Consider the following 12,036-nt stretch of genomic DNA (forward strand, 5'->3'; position numbering starts at 1 on the left):
CCTAAGGTCACACTGCTGGCTATTGTTGGAGTGGTGGTGTTATGGAGTAAATGTTTGTGTCCCCCAAAATTCGTATGTGGAAACCCTAATCTCCAGTGGGATGGTAATAGGAGGTAGGTCTTTAAGGAAGTAATTAGATTTAGATGAGGGCACGAGGGTGATGCCCTCATGATGAGATTTGTGCCCTTATAAGAAGAGGAAGAGACAGGATATCTCTTTCACTCTCTGTCTCCATAAGCACACACCGAGGAAAGGCCACATGAACATACAGTGAGAAGGTGGCTGTCTACAAGCCAGGAGACGGGCCCTCACCAAGCATTGAATCTACCGGCACCTTGATCTTGTACTTCCCAGCCCTTAGAACCATGATAAATAAGTATCTGTTGTCTAAGCCATCCAGTGTATGGCAGCCTGAACTAAGACAGGAAGTGAGAAACCAGGCCTCCTGACTCTTAGCGTAGCTTTCCTCTCCACCCAGTGTCTTTTGGAGAGGGTGACTGTACACTATCACTTAGGTGGCTTAAGGTTTTGCTTAACTCCCTCCTGTGGGGTACAGAGTGCCGGAGGTGAACCAGATCATCGTGATGGCTTAAGGCTTTATTTAACCAACTACTCTGGGATGCAGGGTGTGGAGGGGTGAACTTCATTCTGCCCCTCTGCTGGGGAGGATGGAGTGGGCTTGGCTGTGATTCAACAGCCTTCATGACACAGAGTTGGAAAAATGTTTTTCTCTAAGAACACTTGTGGCAAGAGAGCAGGAGCAGACATCTTGCTGTCCAACAACCAAGGTAATTAATATTCCATTAACAAGGCCATTACAACTCCTGAATAGAAATATACTTCATCTTAAGGTGCAAAGCCTACTTCTAAGTGAGGTGTAACAGCTGAATAAGCATACCTGCTGATTTATGTCCATAAAAGTTAATTTATTAGCAATGTCTTAATTGTGATGGTGCATAGAGTCCCTGAGCCATTAGCAAAATCCTCTAAAAGCCACTGACAAGAATAATATGCACAATAAATGGGATGAGCAGCACTTTTTCAGCTTCTGAGGCTATAGACTTGCTAATAAGGCTGGGCTGGTCTTTTAATGGAGTGTCTGTGTGGGTGGGAGGGAGCCCTAGTAGAGTGCAATGGAGAGTGGCTTCATCCCATGTCTTAGGACCAGTCCCACAGCTGCATCTTGAAGAATGGGTGGTATTTGGAAATGTAGGATGCTGGGAGAGGCGAGGGCAATGGGAGAAGACTATTCAAGGTGTAGTGAATGTGGCACAGAGGTGGGTGGGAGGTGGGCGTGGAGGAATAATGAGTTGTCAGTTTGGCTGGAGAATAACCTGATTTCATGTATTGCCTCCTCCTTACCTCCCTCTCCCTCCCTCTCCCTCCATCTTTCCTCCTAGCACTGCCAAGAGCTTGACCCTGTATTAAGTACACACAGCAGATTAGTAGTTGGGTATCTCTGTGAATGCCAAGAGGTAGACTCTGGTCTCCTTCTTATATAGATTCAGACATACTGCCATTCCCCCCACCCCCTCAACCTGGAATGCTTGGACTCAAGAACAAAAGCCAACAACCCATGGGCTTTGAAAGGAATTACTTTGCACACTTCAATATTCATCTAGATGGATTAAGTTGCAAAGCAGAATCTTCTATCTCTTCTGGTAACTCTAATGGTCAAAGAATTGCATTCCCTTCTTTCGCTGTTTTCCCCAAATGGGAAAGAAAGACATTAGAATCCTCATGATTAGGAAAAGCAATTCCAATGGCTGCTGCCAACATCTGACACCCAAAAGCTCTTCCTCATGTCTTTCACAGACACCATTTTCTGAAAAGGACAAATGGAAAGAGTGGTTTGAATCGAAGTACTCCCAGATGGCCACAGTGGCAAGCTTTGTCCCCAGGCTTCCCACCCACAGCTCTGCACCACCTCTCCTGCACCTGCCACTGCCCGTACCAGGGGCACTGGCAAGCCAGGCACTTCAGTAGTCTTGGAATGGAATGCACTCAAGAGTCCTGCAGAGCATCGCTGTTAGTTCCACCCACGATACTTGTTCTAGTCAGCCCAACTGTTTTTCTTAAACTAGTTTGAATTTCAGTTCTGTTACCCAAAGAATCATGATTAATGTAGCCATGCCATGTATTATTCAGTATTTTTCTTTTACTAAACAATGTAAGGGAAAAAAGCAGGAAAGAGCCAGCAATGTAAGGAGAATGTACTGGCTTTGAGATATTGTCAAAATCCTATTCTAATTCTTTTAAATAAACTGTTGTTGTTGTTGTTGTTGAGACGGACTCTCATTCTGTCACTCAGGCTGGAGTGCAGTGGTGCAATTTCGGCTCACTGCAACCTCCGCCTCCTGGGTTCAAGCAATGCTTGTGTCTCAGCCTTCTGAGTAGCTGGGACTACAGGTGTGTGCCACCATGCCCAGCTAATTTTTTATATTTTTAGTAGAGACGGGGTTTCTCCCTGTTGCCCTGGCTGGTCTCAAACCCCTGAGCTCAAGTGATCTGCCCACCTTGGCCTCCCAAAGTGCTAGGATTACAGGGGTGAGTCACCATGCCCAGCCTAAATCAACTTTTTTTGAGGTGTAAACGTATGTACAATAAAACCCACTCTTTTAAAGCATACAGGTTGATAAGTTTTGATAAATGTATACACCCATGTAACTGCCACCTCAATGAAGATACAGAACATGTCTATCTTCCCACAAAGTTTCCTGGTGTCCCTGTGCACAATTGCCTCTGTTCAACCACTCTTCTGATTTCTATCACTATAGCTTAGTTTTGCCTGTTTTAGGATATCACATAAATGGAAGCATATAATATGTATTCCTTTTTATCTTTGTTTTTGATCAGCATAATTGTTTCAAGATTCATTCATCTTGTGTATCAATAGTTCATTTTTATTGGAGTGTAGTATTATCTGGGTATGACACAATTGCGTATCCATTCACCTGTTGATGAATATTTGACAGGGGCTATTATAAATAAAAGTGGTATGAACATATGTATACAAATCTGTGTGTGTGTATCATGCACAATTTATTCTGGATAAATACATAAGAATGGAATTGCTGGGCTATATATGTTTAATTGTGTAAGAAACTGCCAAATTGTTTTTCAAAGTGGTTGTACCATTTTATATTCTCAATGGTGTATGAGAAGTCCAGTTCCTCCATATCTTCATCATCTGATCTTGGAATTGTCTTCAAATTGTAACCATTCAGTGGGTGTGAAGTGGAATCTCACTGCAGTTTTAATTTGCTCTGGTGACTCATGTTGTTGAATATTTTATTTCTTGTGTTCATTGGCCTTTTTGTGTAGCTTCTTTCATAAAGCACCGTTCAAATTTTGCCCATTTAAAAAATTGAGTGTTTTGTCTTTTTCTTATTCAGTAATAAGAGTTCTTTTTGTATTCTGGCTTTTTTATGCATGCTTCTTGACAGATATATGTGATGCACATATTTTCTCCCAGTTTGTGGCTTGCCTTTTCGCTTTTTGATTATGTCTTTTAGAGAGCAGAAGTGTTTTATTTTGATGAAGTCTAATTTATTAATTTTTTCTTTTATGACTAATACTTTTTTTCTATCAAAGAAATTCTTGTCTAACCCCAAACTACAAAGGGTTCTTTTTTCTATCATTTCTTCTAGAAATTTTATAGTTTTAGGTTTTATGTTTATGTCTATGGCTGATTTCAAATTAATATTTGTGTATGGTGTGAGACGGGGATTGAGTTTACTTTTCTTTCATATGACAATCCAGTTGTTCTAGCCCTATTTTTTAAAAATCATTACCCCTTCCCCATTGAATTATGCTGGTGCCTATGTCATTGAAAATCAATTGGCCATGTATATGTTGGCCTCTTTCTGGACTCTCTAGTCTGTTCCATTGATCTACATTTTTACCTTTATGCCAGTGTAATTCTGTAACATCATCATACTGTAGCTTCGTAGTACAGTAGTTCTTCTTTACCTGCAGTTTCATTTTCCATGGTTTCAGTTACCTAGAGCCAACTGCAGTTCAAAAATATTAAATGGAAGATTCCAGAAAGAAGCAATTCATAAGTTTAAAATTGTCTGCTGTTCTGAGTATCATGATGGAATCTTGCTCTGTCTCACTCTGTCCTGCTCTATCCTACCCTGGACATGACTCATCCCTTTGTCCAGTGTATCCACCCTGTAGATGCTGCTGGCATCATTTAGTAGCCAGCCATCTGGTTGTCAGATCGACTGTTGGTATTGCAATGCTTGTGTTCAATTAACCCTTATTTTACTTAATAATGGCTCCAAAGCACCAGCGGTGATTCTGGCATATTGTTATAATTGTTCCATTTTATTACTAGTTATTGTTAATTTTTTACTGTGTCTAATTTATACATTATACTTTATCACAGGCATGTGTGTATATATAGAAAAAATCATAGTATATATTAGTTTTGGTACTATTCATGGTTCCAGGTTTCCACTGGGGGTCTTGGAATGTATCCCCTGTGGATAATGGGATACTACTATATAAGTAGTGTAGATCCTCCAATTTTGTTCTTTTTTCAGATTTCCTTGAGCTGGTCTGTATTCTTTGTATTTTCATTTAGTTTTAAAATCAGTTTATCAATTTATACAAAAAAAACCTCTCTAGGATTTTGATTGGAATTTATAGATTGATTTGGGGAGAACAGACATTTAACAATGCCGAATCTTCTAATCTATGAATATGGCATAACTCTCCATTTATTTAGATCATGTTCAATTTCTCCCAGTAGTATGTGTAGTGTTCAGGTTAGAGATACTGCAATCTTTCCTTAAATGTATTCTGAGCATTTTGTTTTCTAATTCGATACTATTGCAAATCCTATCACTTAACATTTTTTATTTTCCTATTGTTTGTTGTTAGGATCCAGAAGTATAAAGGGTTTCTCTATATTGATCTTTATTCTGTGATTTTGCTAAATTTTCTTATTTGTTCTATTAATTTTTTTTGACAGATTCCTTAGAATTTCCTGCAATTTCATTGTTTGCAAAAAAACCCATGTAACTTCCTTTCTAGTCTTTATGCCTTTTGTTTCTACTCCTTTTTTATATTTTCTTATTGTACTGGCCAGGACCTCCCATGCAATGTTATATAAAAATGGTAAGAGTCGACATCCTTGTTGTATTCCTGATCTGAGGCGAAGAGCATTCAGTATAATTCAACTGTAGTTTTTTTGTTTGATTGTTTGTTTTCATAGATGCCCTTTATCAGTTTGAAGCATTTCCTTATATTCTTAGTTTGCTGGGAATTTCTTTTTTTGGTTATAGATTTTTGCAGTTACAATCCCACCTTTGTATTGATTTAGGTATTTTCCTGTATGTTAAAATTAATAAATTTTACACTAATAGAATTGGAAGGAAAAGTTTTAAAATATAAAAATTAAAACTTTAGGATTATTGAAAGAAAATATCTGGGAAATTATCTTTATACCTTTTATAATTTAGTGGTATGGAAATCTTCTCCAAGTGTGACCCCAAAATGAGAAACCATAAATAAAAAAATTATTAGATTATACTACATAAAAATTATAAATTGATATTCTAAAGATGTCATAAACATAGACTAATTACCACCTGATAAAAAATGTATGCAACATATATGATAGATAAAGGATTATTTCTAATATATGAAGAGTTCACATACATCAATAGGAAAAATTAGAACAATCTCTTGAATACATGGGCAAAAGGCATGAACAAGTAAGTTAAAAAGAAATACAAATATCTAACAAAAGTATGAAAAGATGCTCAACATCAACAGTGTTAAAATAAACACAAATTAAACAATAACAAATATTACTTGGCAGACTGGCAAAGATTAACAAAGTTGATAATATTCAGTTCACCAAAGGAAGCTGTAAGAAAATTTTCTTACTGGTGACAGAGCAATTGGTATGACATCATTGGAGCGTATTTGTTAATAGCTATCAAAAGCCTTAAAAATGTGCATCCTCTTCAGCCCACAGTTTCATTTCCAGGAATTTATTCTAAAGCACAATTGAAAAGGTGAGAAAACGTTATAATAAGGATGTAAATTATAGATAATATCAACTTTTGGGGCCAGGCACGGTGGCTCACGCCTGTTATCCCAGCACTTTGGGAGGCCAAGGCAGGCGGATCACTTGAGGTCAGGAGTTTGAGACCAGCTTGGCCAACATGGTGAAACCCCGTCTCTACTAAAAATACAAAAATTAGCCGGGCATGGTGGTATACACTTGTAATACCAGCCAGGTGGGAGGCTGAGGCATGAGAATTGCTTGAACCCGGGAGGCGGAGGTTGCAGTGAGCCAAGATCATCCACTGCACTCCAGTCTGGGTGACTGAGTGAGATTGTCTCAACGACAGCAACAAAAAGTCAAATTCTGGATACAACCTAAATACCCATCTGTAAGGACCTGATTAAGTAAACAAATTGTGCTGTAGCCACTCAGTGGAATACTATGTACTATTTAAATGGAGTATGTGGGTCTGTATTTATTGAAATGAAAATATGTCTCTTGTTAAATGGAAGATATTGTGTATCTAGCTAGATCACATTTTTTTTTTGTATAATAAAGGAAGTGTGTATATATGTGCCTAACACAATAATTGACACAGAGTAGGCATTCAGTAAATAATGACTAACTGTACAATTTTTTTTAAAAAAAGGTTAGATGTGTTTATACAAAATGTTAACAATGGTTATTTGTGGATGGAGGGAGTTCAGGTGATTTTCACCTTCTCTGTCGATTTCTGTATAGTTTGAATATTTAACATATTTGTGGGATACATGTCATATTTTCAATACATGTGTACATGTGTAGTGATCAAATCAGGGTAATTGAGATATCCATCATGAATATTTTTTAATAAGCATGTATTTTATAATCAGAAATAACGGTAGATCTATTTGTTTTCTAAAAATATGGAAAGAATCAATAGGTCCTGATGATGGATTACAAGCAGGACTTCAGGGAAAAGGAGGTGTTGAGGATGCTGGTCTGTATCTCAGCTTGGGTGACTGCTTTTAGAGTTCTATCTTCACTCAAGATAAGGAAATCAGGAGGAGGAGGAGTAGCAGGGGGTGTGGGTATGTTTGTGTTGGTTGTTAAATTTTCCAGAAAACCAAATATCGCATGTTTTGACTTATAAGTGGGAGCTAAATGATGAGAACACACAGATACACACAGGGGGGTAACAGACACTAGCACCTACCTGAAGGTGGAGGGTGGGAGGAGGGAGAGGAGCAGAAAAAATAACTATTGGGTACTAAGCTCAGTACCTGGTGATGAAATAATCTGTACAACAAACCCCTGTGACATGAGTTTACCTACATAACAAACCTGCACATGTACCCTTGAACCTAAAGTAAAAGTTAAAATAATTTTTTCCCCACCTGTTGCATTTGGACTTCCAGCAAGGTACCCAGTTGGATATATGGATTTGGAGCTCCAGGAGAAATGCTAGATTACAAATCAATTACCATTAATAAGCTACAAGTCAAAGTGTGGTAGTTTCAATTATAAAAATGAATGCTGCTGCCCAGCATAGATGGCTGTGTGAGGAGAGGGTAAGGGGGAAGTCCTGTTAAATACCACTACCTTCAGAGAGGGCAGGAAGAGTTTCCAGGAAAGGAACCAGAGGAGGAACAGGGAGTTGGGAAGAAGGAGAAACAGCAGAGAGCTGTTCTGAAATAATGGGGACTAATGCAGCCAAGAAGGCAAGCTAAGTGTGGAATGAAAAGTGCCCAGTGGATCTGGTAATTAGGGGAGCATCCCTGACTTTGGTGGGGTGGTCTCATGGGAACTGGGGTACAGAAGTCACAATGAAATGAACTGAGGGGTGAATGTGACAGCGTGAGTTGTTGGGGCAGTAAGTGTATTTGTAAGTGTATTCTTATGAGACACTTGGATGGGAAGTTAGGAAAATAACTTGGGTGATAGCTGGAGGGAGATGCAAGGGTAAGGAACGGATGTTTTTACTAGGGTGGAAGTGATTGGATGACGTCCATAGGCTGAGGGGAAGGAGCTAGCTGAAAGAAGGCTGTCAAGGACACTGGAGCGAGGAGAGTGGCACCAAATGGGGTCAGAACTGGTAGGGAGGGACGAGATTCATGGCAGTAAGAGGACAGTCCTAGAAAAGATGACCCTTTTCCCCTATGATGGGGAGGAGGAAGAGAGGGTGGATGTGGATTCAGAGGCACTATAGGGTGGGGGCCAATAATTAGAGGTGGTTCATGCTTGATTTTCATGCTTGATGATGTTTCATCATCTCACTACCAGAAAGACCAGGGTTTTAAGGTTCCTGCTTGATGAAGTTGGCTTGATGCAAAACAATAATGAAAGTTGCCAATGGAGAATGTGGCAGGAATCAGCCCGGGTGTCAAATTCACTCAGCCCCTATGTGCAAATAGATAATTACGAGGCATCTCTGCCAGTCGAGTGGATCAAGATTCTTCTCATGCGTAAGCTGGCACATGTTTAAGATTTCCAGAATACAGATTTCCGAAATAATGATTCTAATAAACAGTGGTTATCTTAACTTTATTTTCAGGCCATAAAACACATCCTTTGATAAATTATTTTGCCGTCATCCCCAAGTGCACCTCTCCATGCAAGCCTCCCCTCCCCCGGCCAGCAGCCGCATGAACAGCAGCTCCATATATTATTCATTCCAATCAAATAAGACACAGTGGTGCCTCAGTAAACTTGCTTTTCATATCAGAATTGCTCTTATTGAGTAATACACACTGCAGACCCCAGCTTCCAGCACCAGGCCTGAAATGAGCAATTCTCTCATTGTAATAATGTGCCTCTGTCATCTCCTTATTATCAGCATGATAAAAGATGAAATATTCACAGATGCTGCCCTCCTAACCTGATCACAGCTTGATATTTGAGCTTTGGAAATGAGTTTTATAAGCTTTAATATACTCCTTGGCGGAGTGACCCCTGAAATTAAACATTATTACAGAGCGGATATTTAAAAAGCTGGGGCCGCAAATTACATCAAAATGAAAATATTAAGGAGTATTACGAATATACCAAGTGGAAGCTCACAGCTCGGGAAGCTGTGAACGCCAGAGAACTCCACACGCGGGTGTCAAAAACATCAGAAAAAATAATAACAGCAGAGACACCTTGACTTCAGTTATTTTATACTTAGGACTAAACAAAATTATTTGAATGGATTTTTTTTCCTCCTGTAGGCTAGCTTTCCAGGAGGGAAAAAAAGCACATTATTCTCAACTTTAGGTTCCTAATACATTTCATGCTTGGTTTAAAGGGGCACCCTTCCTTTTTTTTTTTCTTTCCTGGTGCATGGATAAATAAAAGAAATACCTAAATATAATGAAACCAAAGATCATGCTAAGAAAAAAAGTGAGCAAACATGACTAGAAAGAGCCCCTGGATTCAATTTCCCCTGTGACTGGCACTCTGATGGACAGGCTCCCAGCAACATGAGGGCTGCAGGAAGCTCAGGAGCGGGGAGAGAGGGTTCGCCAGTCTGCTGCAGAGCTGCGGCAGCTTCCGGATGGGACCTGGGGATGCTCTGGAGCACATTGCGACCTGCTTGAGCCACACATGGGATCTCTGTTTGCCTGATGGTGGGGGCAGGGCTTGGATGCTAACCAGTGAATACTGGTTTCATGCCTGAGTCTTCTGCTGGATGGAAAACTCCATGAGGGCAGGGACTGTGCCTGGCTTGTTTCCGGCTATATTCCTAACATTAACTCCAGAACTCAGATAGGTGGTCCATCATAAATACTATATTTATTAAATGAATGAATGAATGAATGAATGCAGAAGTACAAATCACTTCCCAGTTATTCTCCTTCCCAACCCCCACAGGGGGGTCTTTACCTCCATGGACTGGAAGAGAACACGCAAGGAGCCTTTCCAAGGCTTCAGCTTTCAGTATTCATCTGAGGCTGTAAAACTGATTTGCAGCTTATACTTGGAGGCTATTTCAAGTACTTTGTTTTGATGCATTATACACATCGTGCTATCTGCTTGACAGTGAAACCTCCTTTTTTCTGGTTGTTACTTTTTTATATTCATCTCAGCCTCAGTTTCCTCAGCTGCCAAGTCAAGACACTAATACCTAACTTGCTGGTTGCTGTTTGGATGGAATGAGCAAACATGTAAAAAACAATGTGTTGGTTTTTTTTTTTTTTTTTTTTTGCTTTTTTTTTTGAGTCAGTGTCTTGCACTGTTGCCCAGGCTGGAGTGCAGTGGTGCAATCTTGGCTAACTGCAACCTCTGCCTCCCGGGTTCAAGTGATTCTCCTGCCCCAGCCTCCTGAGTAGCTGGGGCTACAGGCATGCACCACCACATTCAGCTAATTTTTGTATTTTTAGTAGAGATGGGGCTTCACCATGTTGGCCAGGCTGGTCTCAAACCCCTGGCCTCAAGTGATCCGCCAGTCTCAACCTTTCAAAGTGCTGGGATTACAGGCATGAGCCACTGTGCCCGGCCAATGTGTCAGTTATTTTCCCCCTTTGCTGTTTTTTTCTGGCTCTGAGATGATGCCGATGAATTGATCAAGTCGAAATAATTTTCTTTTCCTTTAAAAGAAACAAATAAAAATCATTTCCCTTACTGGCAGATCGTTTTTATGTACCAAGATTTTCTATTACAAACTCCAAATGTATTTTTGAAGTGGAGAAAGGAAAAAAATCCATAGTACAGGTAATAAAAACATGGATTTTGGAATGTGATTTGAATCCTGGCTTTGTTTGTTTCTAACTATGAAACCTTGGGCAAGTTACTTAACATCTCTGAGGTTCAGTTTCCTCACTTATAAAAATGGAAATAATGGTTATGCCAAGATATATGCCTGAAAAATATGAAATATAAAGATTAGAGGGAAAGAAGCACAAGTTATTATTTGCAGATCTATGATTGACTACGTATAAAACCCAAAAGAAACTATAGATATATTACTAGAAGAAAAAATGAAACATTAGCATGGTTGCTGGATATGAAATCAATATACAAAAATCAATTCAATTTTTATACACCAATAGCAGTCAATTGGAAAATTTAATTTAAAATAAACCATTCACATTAGCAACAAAATATGAAAGTAGGAGTAAATATAACATAAGCTATGAAAGCTTTTTATGGAGAAAATTATAAAATTTTATTGAAATACATTAACACCTAAATAAGTGGATAGATGATGTTCTTGGACAAAATATCCTGTATTATAAAGATGTAAATTCCCCAAACAAGACTTTTGATTCAATACAATTCCAAATAGATTTACAACAGAGTTGGAACTTGACAAGGTAATTCTTATATAGTATAACAAGGGGCCAAGATCCTCTTAAAGAATAAGAAGAAGCTGGGGGGATTTTCCTCCACCAGATAATAAGACTTATCATAAAGCTATAGTAATTAGGGTGGTGATCAATGAATAGGACAGAAGAAAGAGCCCAGAAACAAATTATGCGTATCTGGAAACTTGATTCTTGATGAGGTAGATGGGGAAGGAATGGAATAGTCAATTGATAGTGCTGGGAAAATTAGTTACCTATACCGAAAAAAAAAAAAAAAAGAAATTTGGTTCTTACCTTATGATCGACACAAAGATAACTTTCATGTGAGTTAAAAAACTAAAAATTGGCGGGGTACAGTCTCTCACCCTGTTGTCCAGGCTGGAATGCAGTGGCACAATCTTAGCTCACTGCAACCTCCGCCTTCCAGGTTAAAGCCGTGCTCGTGCCTCAGCCTCTCAAGTAGCTGGGACTATAAGTGCATGCCAGCATGCCCAGCTAATTTTTATATTTTTAGTAGAGATGGGGTTTCACCACATCGGTCAGGCTGGTCTTGAACTCCCGACCTCAAGAGATTTGCCTCCCGCAGCCTCCCAAAGTGCTGGGATTACAGGTGTGAGCCACCACGCCTAACCTAGAAGACTTTCATGACACAATATGTGAGCATATCTTCATAACCTTGAGGTCATGAAACATGCACACTATAAAGAAAAAGTTCAATAAATTTGACTCCATTAGAATTAAGAACTT

The sequence above is a fragment of the Symphalangus syndactylus genome, chromosome 12 (assembly GCF_028878055.3).
Source record: "Symphalangus syndactylus isolate Jambi chromosome 12, NHGRI_mSymSyn1-v2.1_pri, whole genome shotgun sequence".
NCBI lineage: Eukaryota > Metazoa > Chordata > Mammalia > Primates > Hylobatidae > Symphalangus > Symphalangus syndactylus.